Here is a 26,994-nt window from a genome sequence, read left to right as displayed (position 1 = left end):
GTGTGTGTGTGTGTGTGTGTGTGTGTGTCTCCTTCTTAGTCTCTGTTAGCAGCTTACCTGTTCTGATGAACTGGAGCAGCCTTGTGACTTCTATAAATAGCTTGCCAAAACCTCAGATTCTATTATTAGCAATTAGATATATAACAACTAATCAGTATTCACTATTCTAATTGCACTGCATCTGGTTTCTTCAAAGCCCCCTGCAGTTTTGTCTTTTAAGAGTGTAAAACGGGAAGCACAAAATCTACACTCTTATTTTGTACAATTTTGTCAAAATTATGATTTAATAGCAATAGAATCTTCAACAGCTAGGTAATTTCCCCCTATTTTTATCCCAAAGTCACATCAAGTGAACCTGAGTCCATGATGAATGTCTACATTAAAGCTATCATTGCTAATGGTATTCCATATCATTTGTCTTTGGTTCTGTGGGACCAAATTACAATCACCACATGACTGTAGCTTATCTTGTGATTAATGATGGTTTAACTAAGTCACTGACAGTGAAGCTTCTGGGAGGAAAGTGGTAATATGGTTTGAAATTTTAAATTGCACATTTAAAAAATCATTACCTGGTTTCAAAGAGGTGGTTAATTTGTACATGATAGGGGGTAAAAACTAATTCTTTTAGCCGCCAGAGAAAAGAATTTCTCAAGACAATTATTCCAATTTTTAAAGGTCATAAGTAAGATGCTATAAATTACAAGATGTATCCAAAGGAGACCCAAACATCTCTCAGACAGGATGCTGAGGGGTTTTTTTTCAGATGAATAAAATTTTAATTCACAAAAAGTGCAAAGACTCAGATTCACACCAATAGCAAATAAGATTGGGTGATATGTTAAAGAGTATTCTATATGATATATTGTACGTTCAGAAAATTGCTCTGCACCATTTCCTTGAGAGTCATTGGTGCACATCTAAGTCATTAGTGAAGGAATATTATCAGCATTCATTGGACTTTTGATGTTTTCTTCTAAATTACCTCAGCCTCAAAGCTAATATGAACTTACATTATTACTACGGGACTAATTGGCATTAGTTCACCATAAGCAAAGAGATTTTTAAATTCATTTTGCTTCAGGAAATAGATGGCCAATACCAGAGAAATTTGTTTTGATTGCAACTTTATCTCTCTTTCTACATGAAATTTTAAATGTTTTTTGCAATAGTAGCCTCAGTTAAGTTCCATGATAATAGACAATTTGCAACTCAAATGGCTATAAAATAACCTTAAAACTCTGAAGATAAGTCATAAATGGTTTTGTCCTCTGATACTTTGGTATAAATAGAACAGAAGAATCAACCTCCATTTCTAGTCCTTCTATGAGTCAATTGACCGTATCTTCTCTGATTGAAATGGTCAAAATATGTCCATCTCTTAAAAGCCCATAATCATCCAAGTGAGTGCAACACTAACAATGCCAGCTTAGATTGTTATTTTATTTCTGTGCTTTTCATGCCATGTTAGCTACAGAAAAATACTTTTCTCTAGTAGTGTGTTGATTCTTTACATGTTCTTGGGCTGAAATATTTCCTCTAATGTTTGATATGTATTGTCTGAAAGAATAAAAGCATCCAAGAATTGAAATTTTCTTGACACTATTGTTCTATACTTAAAAAGAGCATATGATGGTGGCATCTGTTTTTAGTGAGACTCATCAAAATGTTGGGGGCCACATTGTTAAATCTGGGCAAGTGATCAATCCTACTTGTGCCCACTCTGCTGCTTAGAAGACTAATTATTGTAGCATTTTAGATGATTTTAATATTCTAAGAGCACTTAATGAAGACTGTTAAACATTTATTAGAAGCATATTCATATGCTTCATATCTATGAAGGTTCATATCTATGAACCTCTAAAACAAGAACAGTACTGCATGATAACCATTTATTTCTTAGTGATGCTGTTGGTGGTGCTTATAAAGCTATTTAATATTCTTGATTAATATGATCATTTAATGTGTTATTTCAAATAAAAAAGAAGATGGAATTAATGATGTAGTCTGCATGAGTGATGACAATCAGCTCTTATGCTATAGTTTTTTTTTTTTCAAAAGGCCAAGTTAAAGAGACATTTGAGGCTATTACCCAAAAGAGTAAAGGTAATAAAAAAAGAAAAGAAAAGAAAATGTATTTATTAAAGAACAGTCACTGGCATGATTGCATGATGAGCTCTGTGGACCCACTTCACAGTGGAATAAGTGAAAACAAAACAAAACACAACCATTAAAATCTCTGGAAATGGTGCTAAAGGCTATAGCCAGTAAAGAAGTATTTATTTTTTAAAATCTACTAAAGTTCCATAATAGCAGTGAGAGGCTATAGTATTTGAACAAAGACTGCTCCCTCCTTCCCCTTTCCCAGCTCAACCAGATGGAAACTCTACTAGAGATTAGTAGCAGCCAAGAACTCAAGACTGCCTCTATTCTCACCTCCCAATTGGAGCTCTACATTCCCTGGAGGGTCAGGATGTCAGTCTTTCTCATGCTGCCCTACAAATAACTGAGTCTAATTTCTAGGGAAGAGGTGGGGGGGAAGGGCTCCATTTTTTGCCTAGCACCTACTGCTGTAGAGGAAAAAGAAAATCATAGAAGAGATAGCTCTTGGTCTCTTCCAAAAATAACAAACTACTTTTGCAATAAGACGTGGAGAAATTGAAGCCTAAATATGCTATCAAAAAGAGTAGAGAGTGTGGTGAAAGGAACTTGGTAAAAGACTCATAAATTCATTAAAGATATAGGCTAAATTTGGCTGGCTCATTTGCCAGAGAGAACCTGGGAAAGAGAAACAGCTTGGAGGAGACTTCCTGGAGTCAGAACAAATCTCAAATACTGACCTCTGCAACCATTCCTTCAAAGGAACCTGAATTTGATTGGATTATTCTGTAAAACAATCTGTTGAAAATGATAAAGTAGTCAGCTAACAATTAATGGATCTCAACAGTGGAGGATCTCAATTAGTGGATATCAACAGCAATTAATGGATCTCAACGCTGTTCAAAGAGAGAGACAGCTAAAGAAAGTCCTGCAAAAACAATTGTTATTCCCAAACTGACTCAAGGTGCCCCTTAGGTGCAACATCAAAGGCTTAATAAAGATGGAATGAAATAGACTTAACTAAAATAATCCAGCCAGACCCTAAATCAATAAACAAGCAAATAAAAATAATAAGCCTGGAGCAAAGGGACAGTACCAGAGTTGCTACAATATAGTATCTAAAATATCCAGTTTCCAACAACATTTCTGGGACATCCAAATAAATAAGAAAGTGTGACTCATACACCAGAAAAAAAATCAACACGCAACAGAAACTGTGAGAGTATCACAATTTAGCATTTAACAGAAAAAAAGACTTCAAAGTAGACATTATAAACATATTCAAAGAAATAAAGGAAAACATGATTAAATAAGAAAAGTATTCTGACAATAACAAGATACAAATTATTTATTAAAAAAGAACCAAATGTAAATTCTACAATTGAAAAGTGCAATAACTGAGATGAAAAATGCACCAGAAGGGCTCAAAAGTACATCTGTGGGCTTGAATTAGTGAACTTGAAAATAGATCAATAGAAATCATACAAGCTGAAGAAAAGGAGAAAAAAGGAAAAGAAGCAAAATTTCAGAGAAATGTGAATACCACTAAGCATACCAACATATGAATAATGTGAATATCAGAGGTAGAGGAGAGAGAAACAGAAAAAAATAAAGAAATGTTGGCTGAGAACTTCCAAACTTTGTTGTAGAACAACACTCTACAAATCCAGGAATCTCAATAGACTCCAAGAAAGATAAATGCAAGGAGATCCACAAACAGACACATCATAATTAAAATATCAAAAGCCAAAGACAAGGCAGTAAAATCTTGAAAGCAGTAAAAGAAAAATGACTCATCACTTACAAGGGAACCCAATAAAATTAACAGACTCCTCATTAGAAAGAATGAAGGCCAGAAAGCAGTGGGTTAACATATTCAAAGTGCTCAAAGAAAAACAACAACAAAAATCAAGATTTGTTACTAGCTGAAAAGAAATACCAAAGGAAATTCTTCAGGTTGAAACCATTACAGGTGTTACAGATAGCACCAGTAATAGTAATTAAGTAATTATAAAAGACACTATAAGTGCACATTTTCCCCCTTTCTTAATTGATATAAAAAAGCAATTGAATAAAACAATGTGTATATAATGTTTTGTTGAGCCTGTATCATGTAGAAATGGAATATATTTGCCAATAACAGTGCAAAAACTGTGGGTGGGAGCAAATATTGAGCTAAGAAAATGACTCCATGTGGTAACTTGAATCCACAGAACAAATGAAGAGAAACAGAAATGGTAAATCAAAAGGTTAATATAACAAAAGCTACATATGAAAAAGAACATTGATGGTCTTCCTAGAAAATTTTTGCTGATTATACATAATCATTGAATATATAATAAAACTGCTTAATTCTTGGTTTCATTTACAGTATAGATATTGCTTTGGTAACAATGTGGCTTAAATTAGCCCAAATTAGTGAAATTTTAAAACATTATTTATTCTCTTAAATATCAATTTATTCAAATATTATTTTATATATTAACTAAACAGATTTCTATTGTTATATTAGAATAACCACTCTAAGGTTTAAAAAAAAAACCCTTTAAATTGCATTTGTGAAGATCCACAAACTAAGCAAGCCTTTACAACAAATGATTTTTACTTACAAAATATATAACATATAGACTAAGTATAGTGTGTGATTAGTTCACCTGTGCAAACCCTATGGCTCTTAGATGATTGACTCTGATTTGAAGCAATACCTTTCAGATATATGCCATATACATTCATTGATCTTAACATTAAATTAATAATGGCAAGAATTCATCTTGCACATATGCAAAGTTCATGTCGTAATTGAGACAAGAGTGAGAAAGCCTGTGTGTTATCATAGAGTCATCTAGCTCATTTTTCTGCTCCTAAGCAGACCTATTAAACCATCTCACAAATATGCAAAAGTGTAATATTTTAAACCACAACCAGGCTAAGAAAACTCCTTGAGAAACTTTTCCAAATATGTAACCATTATTAACATTAGAAACAAGTTTAACATGACCTAAATAAATCTATCATTAATGTATTTTTGGTTCATGTAGAAAAGGTTTCTTGATATTGTGATGTATCTATTCATTACTTTTAAAAGCAATTTTTCAAAGAAAATTTTTCAAAAAAAAGTTACAGAATGGAAGGGCAGGATCTCTAGGTGTTGCTTTAATTGTAGATATTATAATTACTGATATATTTCTGTAGCCTGTCTCTCTGAAGTTCAAAGCAGAAAAAAAAATTGAAGGTAGAATGCAATCCCGAGAAAGATTATACATCTTTCAATGTATCTTCCTAAATCAACCGAATTGTAATTAGAAGTTGAACTAGATCTTAAATATGGAGTATCTTATACATTTTGTAAGTGTTCGACATGTATTTGATGAAGAGGAAGGTATCTCACTTCCACATTTTGAAAGCAATGAAGTAATGGAGAAAATGAGTAATGGTGATTGAGTTAGAATTCATGCCGACCACCGTTTTCATAGGGAGTATGCACTGTGCCAGCTTTACACTGAAATGCCAAAATGTAACTCTAGTTCAATCAGAAGATTTCATTGTTCCAGACATTTTTCTTCCTTCACCTAAAAGCCATATTTGAGAGCTGTCACTCACGAGAGTAAAAGGAAGCTTGTGTTACAAGAGGGAATCAATATGAGGTCACCCCTAAAGGAGGAACAGTTCAGATCTCTTCTCTCTGTATTCCCTTTCAACCTGCTCCTTTCTGTTTTTCCTCTCATTCTGACTTTGATATATCTTTCTATAACCTACTTGCTTTTCCTAAATGCTCAACTGAATAAACTGTATAAGGGGAGTGTGATATGTTATGAAATCAAAAGGACACTCAAGCCAGTGCCTTCTGTCTGACAGGCTTTGCTTATAAACCTTTCTAAGGAGACACTACTTGACAGTTGCCAGTGCCTTGAAAGAGGACTTTTCACAGGACAGAGTTGCCTACCACATTTTAACCATCTTTACTGCGTTATTTATGCTATTTATTTGTTTTAAAAAATCAAGCTCTTATCACACTCAAACCAGAGATTATGGATATTCACACATCTTCTCTAAAGCACAACACTGATGGATATCAAACTATATAGTGAGTAATAGATGCCAGACATGTAACTGTACATACTGTGTATTCCATTTATATGAAATTGAAGAAAGGGGAAACTAACCTATTTGACAGAAAGCTTATCAGCAACTTTTTGGACCAGGTGTAGAGTAGAATAAACTGTAAAAAGGCACAAGGGTACATTTTGGGTGATGCCAATATTATATATGTTAATGGTGGAAATTACATAGGGTCCAATTATTTGTCAGTATTCATTGAACTACAGTTAAGAGTTTTTGTAGGTAAATTATATTTCAATAAGTTGCTTACAAATAAATAAATTAGGAAATTCTCTTTTCCTATGCTAAGAAAAAACAAATGTATATAACAAGGAAATGAAATGATTTGTTTCTTGAAAGCCTGGGAGACTCACTGGGAAAAACATGGGCTTAGGCAACCACATTGGGGTAGTTGCTTTTCACATTATTCAATTTTCTCTAATAGATTTATTTCCTTCTTTACAAATATTTTGTAAATTTTTATTCTTTAGGCAGTCATCTATTTCCTTATGACTTCTATTTTTTATTTTACAAATTAACAAAAATGTGTCCTATTCCTTTTAAAGTCTTTTTCTCACCTATGAATATATTGCTCTTCTCATTTGCTTGTAAATGTTACAAGTGGAATTGTTGAGGTGTATAGTATATGATTCTTTAATCTCATAGGAAAAAGTCCAAATGTTTTTTGAATAGTCACACCATTTTACACTTTTTGCTGGCAACTTTTGAGAGTTTCAGTTGCTTCACATCCTTGCTAAGTCTTTCTAACTTTACGTCGTCTAATAGGTATGTGGTATGCCTCATTTTGTTTTTACTTTATATATCTCCATTACATATGCATATTGGCCATTCATTTATCTTATTTTGTAAGCTGTTCATTATTTTGTCTATTTTTAAAATAAATGTTTTGTTTGCTGTCTTAGTATTGAGTTCTAAATGTTCTTATATATATTTCAATACATTTGTTATGTATATATATATATATATATTTGTTTATTTGGGAATATGTTAGCCTATAAAGGTCAGGTGCCTTCTTTCAGCATATAGAAATCCATTTCTCCTATAACCATTCGTTGAAAAGACTATCCTTTCTCCAGTGATTTATTTCAGCACCTGTTTTGAAAAATCAACTGACTATTATACTTGGGCATATATCTGAATTTTCCACTCTGTCGCGTTGATCTATTTATCTATCCTCATGCAAATGCCACTGTATCAATTACTGAAACTTTATAGTAAATCTTGAAATCATGTGTTGAAACTTCTCTAACTTTTTACATCTTTTTCAGAATTGTATCAAAGTCCTTGTCTGCTAATCCTATTGTCTCTCACATATCTAAGACTTCTCTTCTCCCATTTATTGTTCACATTTTCCTGCTTCTTTTACATGTCTAGTTATTTTTTGGTTGGATACTGAACCTACTGATTCTTACATTGTTTAGTATCTGGATTCAGTTCTCAACTTAATGAAAGTTGTTATTTCGGTAGACAGTTAAGTTACTTAAGAAACAGCTTGGTCCTTTTGAAGCATGTTTTTAAGTTTCGTTATGATGATCCTAGAGTTGCCATGACTGTGGGACTAGTTTAACCCTGTAAAATTTTTCCTTGTGGGTCCTTTACTGGAAGCCCTGGACGTTTAACAAGCTCTCTCCACTTTGGCTGCTGGTATCTCAACTATATCTCAGCGGTGTATTGACTCTAGCAAGTGCTCAGCTTATGCATCTCTAGTAGTTTCTTGCCCAGCCTGATGTATCCTTTGGTATTTGGCAAAAGTAGCCAAATGGAGCTTGGGTATTTGACGAAAGTTAAAGAAAAACATATGCATATTTCTATAGCTTTTTCTCTGTATAGATTCTTAATCTTTTAGACACTAGCCCACAAATGCCATCCGTCACAACATTTTTAAACTCTGATCTTTGCCTCCTCAACTCAGTGAGATGACCATGCTTTGGTTGAGTTTACCCTTCAGGTCTTAAGGTCCAGAAAGTTCCTCCAGGCAGAATGTCAGCCTTTTTCTTCCTCTCAGGAATTACAATCCTTCACTCTCTGTGATCCAATGTGTGGAAATGTTTGCTTATTTGTTGTTTGTTTTGTACTTGTCTACAGTGGGAGGACAAATATAGTACCTGTTACCTCATCATGGTCAGAAGGAGAAATCTCTCCAGTTTATTTTCAAGGCTTGCAAGACACTGCCAAAGCCTAAAAACAGAGCACAAAAATAAAGCAGAGCTCAGTTTTATTTAAAAATAGGAGTGCAATGATCTTAAATTACTGTCAAATTGATCCCAGCAATATACTAAAAGATACTGCCCTAGACAAAATAACATTCATTTCAAGGATTCTATAATAATTGAATGTTATAAAATCTTAGCATCACATCCATAGGTTAAAGAAGAAAATTCTTTTAGTTATCAGAGTAAGTCCCAATAAATCTTCAGCATGCAATTATTAAAAATTAAAACTCAATATAATAAAGCATATCCATTTCAGGTCAAAATTTAGTATCATAAAATAGTGAAGTAAATGTGAAATAATTTTCAATAAATCTATAAGGAATAGAAAAATGTCTGATGTCATCACTAATATTTAATGTTTACCTAGCACTATTTTGAGCACTTTGGTAGATACTAGCCACAGAAACTCTTAGAAAATACTACAGGTTTTTGGGTTTTTTTTTTTTTTTTTGCAAATTCATTCATATGGCAGTGATAATGTAAATGAAAGCTAGTAATGTCTAATATTTAAAATTCAAGGTAGTTCTAGGAACTAATAATTTTGGATTTTCCACTAAATGGCATTTCATCAATACCATAGAAATATTTTCCTATGTATTTCCCAATTTATGAGTCTGTTCTTTCCTTTTGCCTATTAACTATTTGCCATCTCCCATTCAAGATCAAGAGGGTAAGAATGTTATTTTTTATTGTCAGAACTATAAGAAAGATAAAATTTCTGAAAGCCAAAAGGGAGATTGCACTTAATTATGGGAATTGCATGTCAACCCTTAAGAAAGAACTATATAGTTTTCCAACAGTGATGGTACCAGTAGAGTTGGTCAATTTTTCCTTACATCCTCAGAATGATGGGCAAGGAAGTCCCCATGACTAACATGTAGTACAAAGCTTCAGGCAATTCCATAAGGCAAGAAAAAGAAACAAGTTTTATTACTATAAATAATAACCATTGTCTTTAAGTTCTTTCTTCAAAGAAAATTGCAAAAGAAAGATGAGAAACTGGATGGAAAGGAGGAAGGAAATAAAGAAAGAGGAAAAAAAGAAGACTGTGAGTTATGGGTTTGTGAGGTAATCTGCTTAAAAGAACCAACAGAACAAAACAAAAACAGTGTATAAGTCTTAAATAATATTGAAAGAATGAAAAAAGTATAAGCCTAGCAGAAAAAAGGAAATACATATATAATGGAAAAGATAATATAAGAGAGATGAAAGTAAAAATAGTATGAAGTATATAGTATTTGCAAAAGTTGTCTTGATTAAAGTTTTCAGTTCTTTCAAAATTAATATATATTTTAAAGTTTTGAATGAAAATGCTAACGGAAATTTTTTTGTAAGTTCTTAAGAAAGAACAATCTAGAATGATTACAAAGAATAGAATGGACAAAAACATTTTGAAATAAATTATTAATTAGATACAACTTTCCTCACTAGATAACACAAAGTATTTTTAAAATACAGCCAATAAAACATTGCTGGTGCTAGAATAGACAAAACTGTAAACAGAACAAAAGAGAAAAGATGATGTACTCAGTGTAATATATTAGAACAGATGGGAAATTATTTTTTAAGTGAGGTCACTGCTACATGCTATATATCAAAATAAATTTCAGATAAATAATTTAATGTAAAAAGCTAAATCATAAACCTACTAGAATGAAATTATGGAGTATGTTTGTATAATCTTATTATCGTAACAATAAAGGTGCACCATTAGAAAACATAGCACTAGTTTTGACAATGTGAAAGTCTAAAATGTTTATATGCCAGAAAACATCATTAACTTTTTAAAAATGAAAATGAAAAAATAGGAAGTACATTTGTAACATATGCTGCCCAGCTTAATTTTCATGCATAAGCAGTATTGACAATCAATAAGAATTCAAACATTCAAATGAAAAATGTTCAAGTGAGAGAGTGGCATCAACATATATACACTACCAGATGTAAAATAGATAGCTAGTGGGGAAGCAACCACATAGCACAGGGAGATCAGCTCGGTGCTTTGTGACCACCTAGAGGGGTGGGATAAGGAGGGTGGGAGGGAGACACAAGAGGGAGGGAATATGGGGATATATGTATACATATAGCTGATTCACTTTGTTATACAGCAGAAACTAACACGACATTGTAAAGCAATTATACTCCAATAAATATGTTAGAAAAAAAAATGGTCAAGAGACACACATTAGCAAATCATAAGTTAAAATGTATTTGGGTAATAATCATAGGAAAATTTTCAATGTTATCAGTCATCAAAAAATTCAGAGAGCATAATGATTCAGTGTCTGGGATTCAAAGATGAACAGTCATAAGTTTGAGTTCCAGGTTTGACATTTACTAGATATGTGACCCACTGAATTAGTTTATCTCTTTGAACATCTGCTTCCTCAAATGTTTTTATGAAGAGTAAATGTTGTAACTCATTGTGGAACTCAATAAACTTCTTTATACACTACATGTTTTTACTTAAAATTTATCTTGCATTAATATATTCAATTATATATTATTTTTGGAAACAATGAGGTATCTTCACCTATCAAACTGGCAAATATTTTATTGTAATGATAATGCACCATGTTATTATGTAAATATCCAGGTGGAGTGGGTATGGGAATTCAGTATTCTCATATATTGAGAAGGATTTTCATTTCTAGACATTTGCCTTAAGAAATAATAAATTATGTCCACAAAAGTTTTTAGCTATAAGAAAATTAAAAGTATTACTATTTTGTTTACAGTGTTAGTTGCTAAATCTGACTCCGTTATGTACTAAGAGTGTGATGTTAGAAAAGTTAGTATACCTTCCTATGTCACAAGTTCTTGATTTTCAGAGGAGATAATGATAATGCTTATTGTATAGAGATACTTTAGTCATTAATTGATTATTTTTTAAGTGGTTAGTAAACATTAGTTATTATTTCTCTTTTCAGTAATAATGCTTTTCATTAGTGTTTTTATTATTGTGAGTCCTCCAAACAGTTTTGATTTGTTGAAAAAACTTAAGGGATATTCAATCATTTGGAATCATAATCTATTATTAAACAAAATGATGCAGACGAATTTTCAAAGAATTCTTCATGGAAACCACAGGGGATCCTCAGGTAGCCATGAGGGGAGAGATGAACAGCAGCAAGATCAGGCATGCTACTCCCATTCTTCACTGCCATCAGAACAGGTCTACATCTACTCTGGTACCTATTAGAGTCTTCCTTCAGATTTGTTTGTGCAAATAATTCTACCACAAAAATGTAAAAGCTACTTGTTTAGAATACATGCTGACACAGAAAATGTACATGACATATTATTAAGTTTTGAAGATCAGATTATAAAACAGGATATAACATGTCATGATATAGGAATAGATACCATGACTGATTGTTGAGTTTGGGTCATTGTTTTCTTTTGGGTGGGTGGGCACTGTGTAATCTACAATGAGTATATTATTATATGAACAAGATCTAGGAAAAGCATTATAAATCAGTAAAGAAATAGTCTATAGAAAATATCAGGAAACTAATTTCATGGAGTTTTTTTACAATGATATGAGAAAATTACTCAAAATCACCATCAGAGATTTGTGAGGATTTGTAATCTGTTTTTATGTTGACCAATGATGAACAAAAGCAAATAAGGTAACTTATATTTCCTGAGTAAAAATAGCAATACAAGTTAAAAAATATATTCTCTAATCCTACGTGTTTTATTTGTTATATTTTGAGGCAAATTTCATAATCTCTCTGAGCTTCAGATTCCTCAGCTGTGAAATGTGGTTGAACTAACTGATTTATGGAGTTGGGAGACTGAAGATGATGTAGATAAAAGGCCTAGTTCATAATAGGCACAAAAGAGAGACTAGCTTTTACTTTACACATTATCTACCTTAAGAAATAGAAACTTTAATAATACTCAAATCTCAATATTTAATTGTCTTTAAAAGTAAGGACAATCCTAACTTGTAAGATATTTGGCTTTTAATTTATTGTAAGCTGCATACATGAACTCAATATATAATGAAGTTACAGTTTGGAAAAGAAACATTTCTTTCAAATTACAAAGTATTAGTATAGAGGATCTCAGGAGTACTGATTGTTGATTTTCATGAATTTTCCTTTTCTGTTTGACTTTCCTTTTCATGGACAGCTGCCTATGTTATGAAAGATTGCTGTTTGTGTTTAGTATAGATTTGTTCTTGTTAATATTTTATTAGTTGCTATTTTTAGTTTTAATAAAAGACTACTTCTAACTCTCATCTTTTTAGGCTTGAAAGTTGAAATGCTTAGGAAATCTATTGGTTGTGCACATTTAAAAACCCTTTGTAAAAGTGTTGGGGTTCAGGCTTCCAAGTGGCCACCAGCCCGGTGCACAGCACGTTGGCAGGATCCTACACACCTGTTTGGCTTGCTTGCATTCTCTCCCTGTATTTTTCTCTCTCTTGCCCTTGACGGCCACCCCAGCTGAATGGTGACATTTACTTTTTAATTTTTATTAAACAGAAAATAAACCCTATCTTAACACTAGCTCCTTCTATGATTTTGAAATGTGAGTTAAAGAGAACTAACTTTTGCACGATAGCTCTAAACACATTTTACTAAGATAAAATGCACTTAAAAATACTATATGGGGCTTCCCTGGTGGCGCAGTGGTTGAGAGTCTGCCTGCCGATGAAGGGGACACGGGTTCATACCCCGGTCCGGGAAGATCCCACATGGCGCGGAGCGGCTGGGCCCGTGAGCCATGGCTGCTGAGCCTGCGCGTCCGGAGCCTGTGCTCCGCAACAGGAGAGGCCACAACAGTGAGAGGCCCGCGTACTGCAAAAAAAAAAAAAAAAATTCTATATGTTAAATTATATTTGATATGGCTCAATTTCTAAATTGTGAAATAGTCTTATATATATACGTTGCACTGGTAGTAATAACCTACAAATTACCTAGCATTGACTAGGTGTCAGCAACTTGGTTAACCTTTTCTTGGTTAAGTGACATGTTCTTCATTTTCCTTAGTTGTTCAACTTCTGATGACAGGAATGGGTGTTACTAATGATTTTCACACAACTGTTTCCCAAAGGGATTCCCTTTTGGAAGTTAATTTCAATGATAAGAGTAAGAGAGTGACCATTTTAAAAATAACAGGAAGTATTTTAAAATAGAAACTCAGGTTTTATTTTGTTAATTTTTTTTTTTTTAAACAGAGAAGCAGAGCGGTTTGCTTCATCACCTTTCAGCATCTCTTACTAGAAAGGATGGCAATATCCCAAGACCTGGTACTGGAGGCAGCAGCAGCTGGAACTTGGACTCACAAAGGTACCTAGGGTGGCTGAGTTCAATAACCATTTACAAAGTTATGTTGTATTTATATTATTTTATTTTTCTCAAAAAATATCCCGTGCATCATATTTAGGCAGGGTAATACAGAATGCTAAAGAGTTAAGGAAATGAAATAAGAGGCAATTAAGTTATGTTTTTTAGAGAGAACACTGAAAGACAGTCTATTTTAGCTCTAAAACTGGCATTTTCTATCCTGCAAAGTAGAATATGGTTAGTTACTACCAAATTTAGTGGGTGTTACAAGCATTGCTAAAATTACATTTTTAAAAAATCCTTTGATCTCTTGAAAGCAGTGATCTGTATAAAAATAAGGTGATTTGGGTATTATATATGCAAAATTCATCATTGCAACAAAAAAAGACAATTAGCTTATTTCAATATTTTGGCTTGCAGTGAAGTGAATTTGTTCTGGGTAAAAGAGAACATGATCAACTATAATATTTGCAATTTTAATAGCTTATATAAATCCGTTTAATTATTAATAGTATGATTGACTCCTGAGGACAGAGTTTACTGCTCTTGAAGTGGGTAAGCAAATAAAAACTCTTATAATGCGTTTACATTTATCAGCAATATATTTATGCCCAGAATGGTGGTTGATTACTGTTGGATCTCAACCTCCTGGGAAGCTTCCCAGTTGTAATCTGAAATCAGCCCCCCATACTTGGAGGACAGGGAGAGACCACCGAAAGAGACAGACCACTCTAGGTTGGTAGTGGCAGGTTTAATAAGCAAGGGAACTTACTTATGAGGCCTGTCTTGGGTGGCTGCAAGACAGCCGATTTCCATACCTGCCGTTCAAAATCTTAACGTTTATATAGAAACCTTAACTGCGCTCAGTCACATATATCATTCAGATGCTCTCAACAGCTCATGATTATCTCAAGGCTGTATCCTTGGGGCAGCTTCTGAGAGTGGGGGAAAGCAAGTGGAAAGAACATTCCAAGGACAGGTATGAGGGTGAGAAGCCTCCAATTGCCCAGGACCAGTTTTAGGTCAAACCAGGGGTCATGTCTTCTTGATGACCTCTCCCAACAATTACACAACAACAAACCTTATTTCAAAGTTTATTGTATTGACTCATTTTCTTTGGACTATGGTTTTTGCTGTATGAAAAAACAAGAGCAGAGATTATGATTATCTGTTTAATTTTGCCAAGGCATGTAGGCCAATAAAATAACTCAGTCCAAGATTAAGCAGATATTGGCGTGAGTTATAAAGTTTGATTTCACTACTTGATCAAATTAATTTGGAAATTGCTAACCCCCCTTCCTTTTTATAACTATCATTATATGTTTATGTCTGTACATTATTTCCTAGAACATGGGTAGTTTAAGGGAGAGGGAAATACGTTGACTATGTCAGTGTGCTAATTTGAAAAATGTCTTTAAATCAAGTTGTTTACTTGAAGTAATGTTTCTTTGGAGCAATGGAGAGAAAAACGATCCTATTTTATATCAGTGGATCAGATTGATTACTCACTAATAACTTTTAGTTTCATATAATCTGGGAAAATGCCTTTCACCTCTGACTTTACATATGCCTGTGAATTTGCATATGCCATGAAGTTTACTGAGAGAGAGTTTCCATAAGTCAGTGGAGTCAAGAAAGACATACAAGTGGGGAAGGGTGAGAAGCAAATTTTAAGATAATGATGTAAACCTTAAAAGGCTGTACAGAGAGCAGCAAAGTGTAAAATGGTGATCCCGAAGAAGCATCAACAATTAAACTCATCCGGAGGTTGAAACCTTTAGTGCAACAGACTGATTTCTTATTTCTCAGATCCATCCTTTCTCTCACCTCCCTTGCCATTGATATACTTTCCACCGAATTTTAAAAGAAGGGCTTGCTTTTAAGAAGCCATTTGCTAAAGAACTTAATCTATACCTTAAGGTCAGCTATATGTCAGCAACAAAATTTATAAATACCAACCATGCATTTTCTTTTTTACGTCATCTTATTAGGACTAAAAAAAGAAAAAAGAAAAAGAAAGCAACAGCTAAACTAAAGTGGGCTACATAAGTAACCTACCTTTTCTGGACTCCAGGATTTAATTTGTTCTTATCATCTAAAAGTTGACTATGTTTCAGACAGAATAAATATCTTGCTTTCATGTTTTCATTGATATTGACAAATCCTACTAAAATCTTACTTTTAGTGGCTTCTGCTTTTTCAGGGTGGAGATGAACCAAAAATACAGTGAATATTGTTTTTCTTTTCCAAATTATTAAATCAGAAGTTCATTTTCTTGAAACAAAAAACCTTCAAGAGCCTGAATTAAACAAGTCTGGGAGAGAATGAAATAGATTGTGGCCATCCTTTTCCAATGCTACTTTTAAAAGCTTTTGCTTGCAAGAATTACCTGATTTGAGTAAGAAGAAGAATTTACTCTTCCTTTAACTTTATCAAATTTCTGTTCTTTTACCTTGCTTTGAATTCTGGGATGGCTCCTACATGCTTTATTTCATATACATATTCCTCTGTTGCCTCAGAACTTGAGAATTTCTATCATTTTTGATAAGGCATTACATCTAATTTTGTCTGGAAAATGTGTAGAATATACTACAATACCAAACTTCCCTTTTTGACAACAATCTTAGAATCACAGACTTATATGTCATGATAGAGTTTGAGCAGAAATGAACTGCTTTGCAAAAACAGGTTGTAGATGGAAAACAGTTCTCTATTTTGTTAATTAAGTTTTCATATAACATGGGATGGTTGCATATATTATGGCATATGACATAACGTATATAAAAATACTTTGGAAGAAATATTTGTGTTTTCATTTTTACCTAAGTAATGTCCCATAATCTGTAGTACTACTGTGAAAAGACAATTTATTTAGCCAATAAAGAATCTAAATTCCAATAGGATTAAGTTAATTATAAATAAAATAGGACATTCTTCTCTGCATTAATTTTAATTGAAAAGCCCATGTTGTATTATTCATACATCTTTATTAATAAATCATTTATTGAGGATTTATAGAGTGAATATCATTTGTTTTATCATTCATTGAAATTATATATTTTATAAAACATATTTATATATGAATATACATATTTAAAGAATTTACAGTTTATTGAATAGAGGGGGGAAAACAGTGAAAATATAGCATAAATAGAATTATACAATATAGAACTCCACCTGCTTATTTCTTGTCTTGACATTTCCAGAGAATTGAAATCAAAATAGACAAAGCTGTATAGTGACAAAATTGTCCCAGTGCATATCATATGATAGGTAGTCTTGCAACCTTTATCAGATGAATGAATTGTTTGTTAATTAATTAACAAGTAATTCTAATTCTTCTACAAGTCTTATGCTTCATTTTTCTTCCCCAAACCAATCTTTTCTACAAATATTTAAGATATATTTTGTTTACTTTGGATTGTGTAACCGCTGAGAAATAACCTAAGTAGATATTTCCTGTGTAAAACAGTAAAGCTCTTATTTTAATTTGGATCTAACTTAAGCTATAAATAACATTTGAATCTGGAGAAATCTTAAATGGCTTAGCATTTTACATATTTTTTTTCATCTTAGTAGGACTAAGAAAATGAGGAAGTGCCAAAGAATGGGTATAAAAGGAGGAATTACTACACATATTATTCCTAGAGATTTACTTGTTAGTTTTATGAATAGTATTGAATTTTCTGAATTTATTTTGGTAACCTTAAAATACATATACGCATACCATAGATTGTGTGCATTGTCGACTTATGATCACGTTCTGCTGCTTTATTGCATTTCTAGAGTTTACATTTGCATTGGCCCCAAGTAAAGGACAAATTACCTCATGGCAAGCTGTGTAAATAAAGCTTTTACAGTAATTTACATAAAGATGAATAGTGGGGAAATTAAGTCATCAGGTAGCACATGGCCTTTGAACTCTGCGGAACTCAATAGACCTGTACTGTAGCCTTCAATATCATAATCATTTCACTAGCAGATGTGTTGTTAGATTTAATTTTTATACAAGTAATTATGATAATATATGATAAATGATTTCACACTGCAAAACTTTGGCTGTGTTTCATTGAATCCAATTCAATTCATTGGATCTTCAAAATAATTTCCTGATAGTTAAAACTATTAGTTTTCTAAAGGCCAAAAAAATGGCAATGATATAATTATAACTCAAATAATAGTCCAGCATGCTCAAAATAGGATGAGAAAAGTGAAAAAATACCATTTTATAATTTAAAATTCATAGATAATTGTGTTTTTTAAAAAAATCCTAAAATGTATGTCATATTAAATTAATGTTGTTAACTTGAAATTTATTGGTTTAGTGGGAAGTTTTAGTACTTTATTTCAAAATGTGGCTTAATAGAGTTTCAGAGCTACAAGTAAAATAAATTTTGTTTGTACATATTTAAGTAATGATATAAAAGTTAACAACACTTGGAATTAAAGAGTCCTTGGCTTTGTATTTTTTTTAATCTGAAAGGGCTCATAGATATGTAAAGTTGAAGAAACACTAGGAAAGAGAGTCCTAATTATTTTGCCTTTCAATGTAGACCAATGTTTGCTAATTTTTTGTTACTTGTTTTCTCTTTGTTTTCATAATCAGTAACAATAAAAGCCCATAAATATTTTTAACATATGTGTATGCTCATTTCAGGGATAACAAAGAAAAGCAGAAGAAACAATATTTTCTTCTCTCTGCAAGAAGTTTAACAGAACCCAGTAGGTAGGACAGATGGTATCAGTAGAAGTGGTGCAAGCAAGTCAAGTGATTTAACGTTATTGAAATTAAAAGCAGAGATATATGCCCTACATGTATTAGCAATGTGTTCCTAAGAACAAAATCAGTGGAAAACTACCATCTGTTCCCTGACCATACTATTTGAATGGCCATAATAACTTGCTTTAACTGGACCAGAACAGGGTTCTTTAAGACAGGACTTTGACAAGTTCTTCTGTAGCTTCCTGCATAGGGATCATGACCAATCACAGTAGCCTATAGACATCTCTCCAGCATAAGCAACAAGACAATTCCTCTTTTCACATGACTTTTATTCTCTTCACCACCTGTTCACTTCCATTCCAACAAATATCACAAAATTTCTAAGAACCTAAATTACATCCTACTCTAGAAATGGCAGACTAGAGAATTTTTCCTGGGTTCTGTCCCTCAAATTCAATATCTGTTGATAGATAATAATTTTACCTCTTTAATTATCACAGATATATAATACAGCTTTTTCTCAGGATTGTGCTATTCATGTAATATTAAATGTTATATTTAATAACAATAAAGATCTGAAGGGGTGTGTGTTGGGGGTGAAAGACAGAGAGAAAAAGAAAGTGAAAAAAACAATAAGTATTGAAATATTCTTGGAGGAAAGATTTAAAGAATTTTAATCCTAAAGACTATATCATGGCCTCACTGATACTCCTATAAATTTAAAATAAGCAAAATAGTTTATGTATACCTATAACATCTAAGACTTTCTGCTGAGGTAATACATATAATATCAATGGCATGCATGTGTGTAGAACTCTGTCTTATTTATCTTTTCAACCTCTGTGTTTCATTTTGTGCCTGATATATGTAGGTTCTGTAATGATTTTTATGGTACTAATGACAGAGCTTGTGACCATAGGAGCTTATAATTTAGTACAAGAAAAAGAAAAGTACATATATGAAAAGTTTGAGAATAGCTAATTCGCTATTAGCGAATAAAGAAGAGATAAAGAATCTATGGCTAAGTGAATTAAAAGCCCTTTAAAACCCTATAAAGTAGTCTTGAGGTATGGCTAGAATTTTGACAGATAAATACAGAGTGATGGAATTCCATGTAGAAGGAATGTGAACAAAATCAGAAGAGGTGATATATGGACAATTACTAAATCGACCAGTTGGACTAAGAAAAGAAAACCTGGCAAATGAACATTTAGAGTCGAACATATTTGGGTGGCCTTAAGTGTAAGGGGAAGGGCAGGATATTTACCTTGAGAGCAATAGACTATTGAAGAAGGATTTTTCTTCAGGAGTAAAATACAATTAGGTTTACTCTTCAGACAAGTATGTTGGGGAGATGTAAAGAAGATTAGAATGGAAGAGAGAAGGTATAAGAAAATGGGAAACTGTACATAAATGAAGAAAAGTCATGAGAACATGCAAAGTCAATGAAAATGCCAAGGACCGTAAGAATGAAAAAGACAATAGAGACCCACAGCATAATTTAGCATCTGGCCCTAAGTGATGCGTGAAAAGGAGTTGCCACAGATGTCTCTGTAGGTTTTAAGAGTAAAAAACTTAGAAAATGACACAAGCATTAATTTTTAAAAGGTAGGGGGGGTATCAAGTAAAAGGACAGATGAACTTTCATTTGAACATGTCCAGTGTAAAACATTATTGGTAAGCCATCTGGAAAAGTCCAGCAGAGAATTTGAAATGACAGTCTAGAAATCAGGCAAATGTTTAGGATTTGATCACTATATCAAGGAATCAATTACTTGACATAATTCTTGAAGATGGGGTAGTGCTTGTTCTCCTCAAGGGAAAGACTAGAACCATAGAATATTGTTTAGTCCAGTGTATTTAATACTCCTTGCTGCATTTTTTATTTACTTACTGTGAGGGGAGCCCCACTCCCATTCCATATTTTTACATACTTCCATACTTCACTCACCACACACACGAACACGTTTGTCTGCACAGGCAGACACATGCACACACATGAATGTTTTCATCACCTTATCCCTGTTGGTACAATAGGCAGTATGTTTTGTGCCTGAACTTACAGCACATTCTGAAATGCTGCATAGTTATATGGGGTCAGAATGTCAATTTAAATTAAACTCACAGATGAGATGATGGACACCACCCCATCTGTCTCAGGCAGGATTTTGCTTCACCAGAGAGAATCTGACAGCTGTTGTTTAAAAGAAGCCTCACTTCCACTCATTTCCTTATTGTGACATGCCAATTTCCTTCCTGAGACTTTCTTCCAAGTTCTTGATCCCAATCCTAGAAATTTGCATATATAGTTCCCCAGGCAGCTATAGTATTGAAACAGCTGCACGATTAGCCCAGCAATCATTCTTCCACCTTTCTGTTCCTATAACACCTGCACTTCTGCTCCTTGGGCAGCTTTCAGCTCATACTGTCTTGCAAAAGAGCTGTCTTTGGTCTTATCTCTGCTACTAAAATTGTAAACACTGAAAGGGCAGTAGACTTCCTCGCGCTTAACATACAGAAGGGGCTTAAAAATAGTACATACTTGACAGTTGAATAAATGACTAAATGAAAGGATAACTTTATCTGTGAAGATTTTTTCAATTGTTTGACATTGTTAAAATAACTACAATGCCTTGGATATGCTCTGAACTCCATAGGGGTATCCAAAAGTCAAATGAGATTCACACATCTAAGAAACCTAACAGACAAGAAATTGCAAGAGCTTGCATCTCTCTAGGGCAGCCTATTGAAAGGTATACTATATTCTTTTAAAGCTTAAAATAGACAGTGAAGAATAAATATTTTTAAAATGTAATAAATAGTGAATAGAGTCAAAGTAATATTTTAAACTATGTTTTGTAAGTTAAAAAGAATAGTGATAGAATGAACACGTGTGTACAAGACAGTAAGGTGAATGCTAGAAAAAAAGAAAACCACTGTAGTTCCCAGTGTGTTCTTCCCCTTTCATCCCTTCCCTTCCCAATAACCCAAATTTTATGTTCATCATTTCCTTTTTTTTTTTGCATGCTTTTACCACAAAAATTTGTATTTCTAAGCAAAATGCCACTTCTTGTGAATTTTAAAGAAGGGAATTGTGCACTGTAAATTCTGCTGCAATTTTCTTTCTTCCCTAATCATTATGTTTCTAATATTCATCTACATAATTGCATGCATGTATATCTATTTTTCTAACTTATGACTTTACCATGATATACTTTTCATGCTAACACTGATGAGCATTTTGGTTGCTTTCAAATATTTGCCATCATATGTGCTGCTGAGAATATTTTTCCATTTGTCTCCCAGTGCACATGTACAGGAGTGATATTCTAGGATCATAGATTATGAACATTTTTAAGTGTTCTCTACGATGTCACATTTTCCCCAAAGTGCCCAGTGATCTCCATTGCCAACAGCAGTACCTAAATGCTCCCATTGCTCCATATCCACAACATTTGATATTACCAGACTCCGGGTGTCTGTGAGTCCCATAGGCACAGACTGGGGCATCAGGTTATGAATTTGCATGTTCCTGATTACAAATCAGAGTGGAAATCTACCCACAGGTTTATTGGTTATTTGTGTTTCCTATTATACGAAGTGCTTATTTTTACATTTTCTCATTTTTATCAGATTGTGTATTTTTACTTGATTCATAGGAGTTATTCACTTATTCTGGATACTTACACTGATTACTTCCATGTGCTGCATGTATTTTCTCTCAGTTTGGGGCTTCTCTTTTTACTCTATGGTGGTTGATACTTAACATATTTGAAATAATCAGTAATGTTTGGTTTAATAAATTCTTCTCTATTTAAATTCATGAAGATATTATCCTAAATTGTCATCTAAAATATCGCTATTTTTACCTTTCAGTCATAAATATGTATAGATGTCAGTCAGAGGACCAATTTTGTATTTTCTCCGTATAGGTAACTAATTGTGTCAGCAGAATTTGCTGAAAAATCTATTCTTTTCAACAGATCTTGAGTGAAACAATGTTATAAATCAAGTGTCCATATATGTGTAGGTCGTTCCTTTGTTTGATTTTCTTATTTGTATCAGTACCATATTGTGTAATTAATTATAACCTTATAATAATTCTTGAAAACTGGCAGGGAAAATTCCACCCACCTCACCCCTGTGATATTCTTCTTCTCTAGGAGTATTTGGCTGTTCCTCCATATCGGTCTAGAATCATCCCCTTAAGTTTCATATGCAAAAAGAACAGAGAAAAAGAGAGAAAGGAAAGTAATTCTGTGGGGTCTTTAATTGGAATTGATTTGGATCTATGAATAACTTAGAGTAGAAATGGGAGCTACAAGTTTTTATCCTATTATATATTATTTTCACAGTTTTTTCTACCTGACTGAGACAAGTGTGTATAAATGCAATTGATTTTGTACTTAGATTTTGTATCCCACAGCTTTGAAAAAATCTGCTAAAACTTTCTAATCTCTTGTAATAATTTATCAGTAATTTACATTGGTTTTTCTACATAAATAATCATATATTCACAGAGTGCCCTTCTTCCATTTTAGTTTTATTTGTTTTTCTAGTTCCCAGAACTTGGTATAATGCTGAAGAGAATAATGAGATCAAACAGCTTTGTCTAGTTTCCTGAACACTTTCAATGCTGTCACAATATAAATGTGTGTGCTACATGCATTTTTGCAAATAACTTTGCAACATTAAGGAATTTCCTTCTACTCCTAGATATATAACTGATTTTGTTTTGATTATTGAATTTTGACAAACATTACTCTTCATCTATTAAAATAATCATAATAATCATTAAATGATAATATATTAATTTATTTTAAAAATGTTAAATCCAACTTGTAAGCCTTGAACATAATGTATTACCTTTTATGCAATGCTTGCATTTGGTTTACTAATAATTTGTTGAGAACTTTTCAATCTATTTTCATGATAATGCTGTGCTAGCAAGCGGGTTTATACTACACTTTATATGTTTTAAGATAGGACAGCCCAGCCTTTAATTCCCACATGTATCATTATATGTAGCTTATAATTTTAATGTTCCTTATTGATCCCTCCTACTTACAGTCTAGTAGTTTACTATATCTCATAAGGTTTTTTATGGTCCTTGACATATGTAACTGGTATACTAAGTGGCACGCAGATACAGCATTGTCCAATATTTCATTTTATCAGAGAGCACATAATATGTTGTCATTGACAGGGGAAATATTAGTTGCTTTTTGCTGAAAACAAAACAGAGATGGATCATCAGTGTTCTTCCACATGTAAGAATGAAGTTCTATTTACTACATGTATCTTTCAGACTCCTAGATGAGGCCATGGCAGAAGTGGCTTATATTGATGCAATTATTAATACTACTATCACATTGTTGGATGCAAAACTCATAGTAAATTCTAAATTGGCACTATGCTGGATAAACTGGAATGTATGATCACCCTACTTTGATCCAGCTTATTATGTGCCAGGCACTGTTCTAAGCACTTTTCATTTCATTTCTAAGTTTCTTATGTTTCTAAGAACTTTGAATTCTCACATCAGTCTTGTGACATATGCACTATTATTTACTCTTTTTTTGTAGCTGGGGAAATTGAGGCATAGAGCGGTAAAGTACCTCGCCCAAGACCTTAGTGATTATAAGTGATAGAACTGGGAATCAAGACGAGTCAATTTTGGACTTTATACTCTTAATTCCTATTTTCTTTTATATTTTCTTCCTCTGTTTGCTTTGAGTATATTTTCATTTTATTTTCCTAGATTCTTAAAATAGAAATTTATTGTTCTGAGGTCTTTCTTTTTCCCTAATATAAGCATTTAATACCACAAATGTTCTCAAACTTAAATAATATGTCACTTTTAAAAAGGAAAAAATTTTGTAAGGACCAAATAATGACTAGTTATTTTACTACAGCATTACTGAAGGGTACAAACATACATCAGTATATGGCATTCTTATCTTTAAATCTTGTATACAACTTTATCCAAAACAAATGAAGAAAATTAGCGAAATTCAAATATATATTAATTTAATGTGATCAATGAGGATGTGTTTCTTAAATAAAATAGCTACTCATAGTAAGCATACAAAATCAAATGATCCAAATAACTGTGGTGTGCTTTTGTTGGGCCCCATATGCCTATATTACACAGCACATTATGCCATGTGATGACTCAGCCCTCCAAATATGTTTCTCTATGAGAAGGTTCCTTTGTTCAGCTGGCCATGATATAATTTAACCCTCATTTGACAGAAACATCATTTATGTTTTAAGTCCAGTTGAATCTTCTTTGTTAAGTGCATACCACAAAGCCAAAAAGATAAACACAGGAGGCATTGAAGTTTAATATATGAATGTATAATTGCATAGCTCATTATCAATGAAATTCAAAAGATCCAAACTGTGCGTATGTTGTGTTTTGGTCCATTATGAAGGTGAAGACATTTTTAAAAAGGACATCTTCTGTGTGATTCTCATGTCTCCTTGCTGTGATCCTCCCACCACTCAATGACATATATCTTTGAATTTGTAGGAGTTCCTGACTCTCATTATGAGAATAATTCATCTAGTCTGTAAGCACCTCTTCAAATTCATCAAACTACATTCCAAACTGTCATCTTTTCTAGTAATCTAGAATCCCCTGTGTGTCTACATCTGCCAATGTGGCAGATAATCGCTGAATAATCGCCTCCAAATGTGTCTATATCATAATCCTAGGCAATTGTAAATGTTACCTTACATGGCAAAAAGATTCTGCAGAGGTAATTAAGTTAAGGATCTTGGGATGAGAAAATTATACTGCATTAATGTGTATCCCAGTGTAATCACAACAGTCTAGGAAGATTCAGATAGAGAGAGGAAAAGTTAGTGTAATGACATGATGATGGATGCAGAAACTGGAGTGTTGCATTTTGAAGACGGACGAAGTGGCCACAAGCCAAGGGATACAGATCACCTCTAAAGGCTGAAAATGACAAGGAATAGAATTCGTCCCTCAGAGCCTCCAAAAGGAGCCAACGCTCCTGACATCTTCATTTTAGCCCAGAGAAACTACTTTTAAATTTCTGACCTCCAAAACTTTAAGAGAATAAATTTTTGTTGTCCTAAGGAAACAAACTGGTGTTAATTGTTTACAGCAGCAATAGGAAACTAACACACTAAGACTCTGCAATGCTCCTTCTCTCTAGAAACCATCTGCTGTCCTTTGCCTGATTAATTATTGATTCTCCAAGGTTGAATCAGTCTCCCCACATTTGTTCCTCAGGAAAGCTTAGGTAGGAATTTATCTGCTTGCTTAGCTCCAAGGTCATGCCCTTTATCATAGCACCTATCTCGTTTCATTTAAAGTTGTCCTTTAAGGTTCTGCCCACTTAAAATATTCATAGCTCTCTGATGGCAAAGCAACGGTCTTACTCATATTTTTTGTTTTTAGCAACTAGAGTAGAATCTGGAAAAGAGTTAACAATAAATCTTTGTTTAATTGATTTTCTTATACAAGAAAAGATTTTCAAGAGTGTTTTAGAGCGTATGCTACCTTAGAGAAATTTTTAATTAAAAATGTTAATCTAAGAAAAAACCTAAAAACTTGAAAATTTGATATGCTTGAGTGAAACAAGAAAATTTGTTCATGTATACATATATACATGTCTATCTATTTTACAAAAAATATTCTGATTTTCAGTGGCATCCAGCTTCTGAATATATTGATGCTAAATGATCTGAATGCTAGATAACAAGTGGGAAAGGTAATCCAGGGTTGGTATCCTCAGTTTAACTGGCTATAATAATAACCCCAAGAGTTAGGAAGAACATTAGAATTGACAAAATCCAGATAATACTAATCCCTCAAATACATACAGATAAGATATTTCTGAATGAAAAATAATATTCTGAGTTTTATTTAATGTCCATTATTTTGTTTATGTGCTTATTTGTTTTCACTCTGATGAGAATAGGTCACAATATTTGGTTACTAAATGATTCCCCTAAAAAGGAATAATGTTGTAATTTCCCCTTCTTGCTTAGGAGTCAGAAGAGCAACAATATGTGGAAAATGTAGTTTGTAAAACATATTTATAGCTTCAAGTTGACTCTATGGTTATTGGCACCTAAAATTATGTCAACCATTCTCTTTGCTTTGTCTTTTGTCATTGTTGTAGATAGAATTCTTTCTGTTATGCACCTGGAGATGGTGTCAAGCAGCCAAGTGTAAATTCTAAGAATATTGATTGATTTAGAAGTATCAAAAGTGAGTCAGGGAATATCTCAGCCAGATTTTGGTGGACATGGCCTCAGTTCTACTTCTGTGACTTTTTTGGTGTCTGTTTTGACAACCATAACATTATAATAAAGGGGAACATCCAAAGAAGAGGAACAAAGTCTTGTCCTGTGACTATGGCTTTATGGAATCACTTTGTCCCAGGGACTACTATAATACAAAAACTAATTAAATATTATTTTGCAGGGAGACTAGTCAAATGATAGCCTTGTAATCCAAGTTATGTTGAGTAGAGGCTTATAGCCAGAAGTCTTTATTGCT

The sequence above is a fragment of the Monodon monoceros genome, unplaced genomic scaffold (genome assembly GCF_005190385.1).
Source record: "Monodon monoceros isolate NGI ecotype Baffin Bay Population unplaced genomic scaffold, NGI_Narwhal_1 Super_Scaffold_15, whole genome shotgun sequence".
NCBI classification, from domain to species: Eukaryota; Metazoa; Chordata; class Mammalia; order Artiodactyla; family Monodontidae; genus Monodon; species Monodon monoceros.
The sequence above is the reverse complement of the archived record's forward strand: the minus strand, read 5'-3'. Positions refer to the sequence as shown.